The following is a 4,358-nucleotide window of genomic DNA, read 5'->3' on the forward strand; positions in this document are numbered from 1 at the left end:
GCGCCTCAGACGTCCTTCCCGGGAAGAAGAGGCGCACGTGTCACTGCTGTCACAGGAAGACGGAGCGCTGAAAACAAAGAAGGAGCAGAAGAAAACGCTTCTTCTTTCCGGTTTTCTGCAGGGTCTTCCTGGAGGGCTGGAGAGGGGTGAGGACACAGAACCCTCGGGGACGCGCGAGGCTGCAAAGCTTCCCGCTCGTCCCGCTTGTGGGGTCCCTGGCTGCCAGAGGCGCCTTCACCCCCTGATGCCCAGCCCGGCTCGGCGTCTCTGCCGGACTCACCCACTCCTCCCTCCGCTGCTCAGAATCCGAGAGCGGATGGGGGCGCTGCCGCGGCAGAAACGGGGACACACGGGGAGGGGCCGCTCAGCGCCAGGCGCCGCTGGGGCTCCAGAGAAGGACCCGGCTTTGTGGCCGAGGCCGAGGCCGTGGCTGCCGGCTGGATGCTCCGTTTCCTCGCCGCTCTAGGGACTCCCGCCCGACCCGCGGCAGCGCTGAGGCTGTTCTTCAAGGACTGCCCGGTCCAACCGCTTATCGACTGAGAGCTTTACACAGATGTCAGTTTTGATAAGAATTGCAGCAGGAAAAAACATGGATGCACAGTTTGAAAATGATGAACGAATGACACCCTTGGCATCAGCCCTGATGATCTGGGGTTCAATTGAAAAGGACAAACTTCACGAAGAAATACAGAATTTAATCGAAATTCAGGCCATCACTGTTTGTATGGAAAACGGCAACTTTAAAGAAACAGAAGTCTTTGGAAGAATATTTGGTGATCCAAATTCTTATATGCCTTTAAAAAGGAAATTGCCTATGATAATCTCTCAGAAAGATACATTTCATTCCTTTTTTTCAACACTTCAGCTACAACCACATGATGGAGAAAATGAAGAGTTATGTGAATTATGTGCTAAGCGAAAAATCATCCACCTTTCTAATGAAGGCAGCAGCAAAAGCGTAAAAGTAAAAGAACAAGAACAATAACTTCTCCAGAGAAACCCAATGGTAATGATGTTGAAATGGAAACCGAAGCTAATTTGGATACAAGAAAAAGATCTCACAAGAATCTTTTCTTATCTAAGTTGAAACATGGAACCCAGCAACAAGACCTTAATAAGAAAGAAAGAAGAGTAGGAACTCTTCAAAGTGCAAGAAAGAAAAAAGAAAGCAGAAGAGCCACTGAAAGTAGGATACCTGTTTCAAAGGGTCAACTGGTGACTCCTGAAAAGCACTGAGCTAGAAAAAGACAGGTGTGGCTTTGGGAAGAAGACAAGAATTGGAGATCTGGAGTGAGGAAATTTCTAGAGGGTAACATCTAAAATACTGTTGCAGTATAAATTCAACAACCTGACAAATGTCATGTTAAAAGGCACAATGAAGAAACTAAAACTGATTTGCTCAGACAGTGAAGACTGATTGTGCTTGTAAAAGCTTGGTGAAAGGACAATTAAGTATTTTGATCGCTACATTTTGTTTGAAACTTGCATCATTGATGCATTTTAAAACTTTAAATCATTACGGTATTTTTCTGTGACCATCAATTAATATGAGGGTTTGTACTATAAGAGTTAAAGTATATGCTATCGTATTCTTTAAGAACTTTATTTTGATAAACTGTGAATTTGTTGAAGCCTGCTACATTTAGCATTCCCACCCCCAAATCCTGTTCTAATGAAAAAATTAAAAGCTGATATAAAAAAATTTAATTAACCTATTTTGTAGCTGTAGGCTGACCTCAACCGTGAAACGTAACCCATTAAAATGAATTTGCTAGACGATTGAATAACAATAGTCCTTTGGTATGAGATAATGACTTGGTTTATGTCCTTAATATGCTACTTAATTACTTAAGACATGTATTAATAGAATGGTAAATGTGGGCTGGGCGCGGTGGCTCAAGCCTGTAATCCCAGCACTTTGGGAGGCCGAGGTGGGTGGATCACGAGGTCAAGAGATCGAGGCCATCCTGATCAATTTGGTGAAACCCCGTCTCTACTAAAAATACAAAAAATCAGCTGGGCATGGTGGCGCATGCCTGTAATCCCAGCTACTCAGGAGGCTGAGGCAGGAGAATTGCCTGAACCCAGGCTGGAGTGCAATGGCGCGATCTCGGCTCACCGCAACCTCCGTCTCCTGGGTTAAAAAAGCGAAACCCCAACCCAAAAAAAAAAAAAAAAAAAGAATGGTAAATGTACTAAGTAACCTATAAGCATGACATACGTTTGCTTTCAATGGTTTCATGTAAAGAAAAAAAATTGAACACAGTAATACGCAAGGACACAAGTGAACAATAGACACTGGGAAGGGAGGGTGGGAGTGAGAGCTGAAAACTGCCTACTGGGTGCTCTGCTCCATACCTGGGCGATGGGATCATCCGTGCCCCACACCTCAGCAGCGCACAGTGTACCCAGCTAACAAACCTGCCCATGTGCTCCCTGAATCTAAAATAAAAATAAGTTTTATTATTACCCATGGAACAAAATTTGTACTATTAGCAAGAGTCATTTTGTGTCTCAGTTGGAAACAATTTGACTTCTGTTCCAGTGTTTAAAGTTTGACAAAAATGGTTTTGAATAGATCTGTATAATCTGATGCCATAAATATAAGATTCTCTGATATGTTCATTTAACATATCAATATCGGGCCAAAAATAATATTCTGTAAAGCTTAAATAGCTGTTGACTATGAGCACCTTGACGTCTATGATAGGTAATAAACAAGGCCATACATACCTTACTAAGCAGTTTTGGTTTTTCACTAACATTGTATTCTTTAAAGATTTAGACTCACAGAATTATTTAGCATTTTGAGTTGTGTGCTTTATTTAGTGAGTAAAAATATTGGAATATTGAAGCATTTGCATAAAAAATCAAATGGTAGTGTTTTGTAATCTGTATTTTATTTTCTATTAAGGTTTTATATGTTACTTTCCCATAGTTCCTGAATTTGTTATCCTATATACTATATATAAACAGAAACACGGATAATTAAAAAAAAAAAAAAAAGAATCTGACAGCTGCGCGGCGGCGCCCCCCTGTGGCCACAGGGCTAAGAACGGTGGCCCTTAGCTCCCGCCTCACCTGCTCAGCCAAGACCTCCCCCGGGTCTCCCTGGGTTCCCAGCAGCAGGAAAGGGGTCTGAACAAAAGAGGGCACCCCTACCCCATGTCACAGTTGGGATTGGCTGTGTCTGCGTGGGTCTATTCATGGGCTCTTTATTCTATTCCATTGATTTATGCCTATTTTATACCAATGTCACACTGCTTTTTATTACTAGAGGTTTATAGTAAATCTTGAAATTACTCAATAGGCATCCTCCAAATTCCTTCTTTTTAAAAATTATTTCAGCTACTCAAACTTATTTGTATTTGCATAGAAATGGTAGCTTCAGCTTGCCAATTTCTTTTAACATTTCTTTTAAAGCTCACCAGTGTCTTAATTGAAAATGCACTTAATTTAATAGCTCAATCTTGGAGAAGTAATAACACTGGATATTCCAGTTCTTGAATACATGATTTCTCTGTTAATTTTGATCTTCTTTACTTTCTGTTGGTAGTGCTTGTAGACTTTAGCATAGAAATTATACACACCATTAAAAAATTGATGCCTCAACATGGTATTACTTTGCTAATTTTTATTTTGAGACAGAGTTTTGCTCTTGTTGCCCAGGTAGAATGCAGTGATGTGATGTTGGCTCACTGCAACCTCTGCCTCCTGGGTCCAAAAGATCTCCTGCCTCAACCTCCTGAGTACCTGGGATTGCAGGCTTCTACCACCATGCCCAGCCAATTTTGTATTTTTAGTAGAGAGAGGACTTCGCCATGTTGGCCAGGCTGGTCTGGAACTCCTGACCTCAAGTGACCCACCCACCTGGGTCTCCCAAAATGCTGGGATTACAGGCGTGAGCCTCTGAACCCAGCCTGTTTTGTATTATGTTAATTGAGTTGTGTTATTTAATTTGCAGTTTATTTGAATCAAACACTTTCCCATAAACTGGAATGATATATTTTTTTTAATTTGTATTTGAATTTATTAATTCTTGCACCGAATTTTTAGTCTTTGTTCAAAAGAAATAATTGTTCTTGGTTCTTTTTTCTTCTAATTTTGTTGTCTGCATTTTCTTTTTTTAATCTGAGTAATATTGGCCTCATAAATCCAGTTGAAAATAGTTGCCTCATTTAATTTCTAAAAATGTGTGTGTAAAATTGATGTTATTTTTCAACTGTGTGTTTCATGCAATTCGTCAGCGAAGCCTTCTAGACAAACCTTCTGTATTCTATATGGGAAGGATTTTAATTACAAATTCAATTCCTACAATTTATATATGGCTGGTCACATTTTCTATTTCTTCTTAGGTC

The 4,358-nt window shown here is 40.8% G+C and overlaps 1 pseudogene; it reads left to right on the plus strand.

Annotated features, from left to right (window-relative positions):
• The first annotated feature begins 226 nt into the window (after positions 1–226).
• On the plus strand, positions 227–1,769 carry LOC116547944 (annotated as a pseudogene).
• The last annotated feature ends 2,589 nt before the right edge of the window (positions 1,770–4,358 follow it).

Source organism: Sapajus apella, unplaced genomic scaffold (assembly GCF_009761245.1).
Source record: "Sapajus apella isolate SASKATOON/1434 unplaced genomic scaffold, GSC_monkey_1.0 scaffold5666, whole genome shotgun sequence".
In the NCBI taxonomy this organism is placed as follows: Eukaryota; Metazoa; Chordata; class Mammalia; order Primates; family Cebidae; genus Sapajus; species Sapajus apella.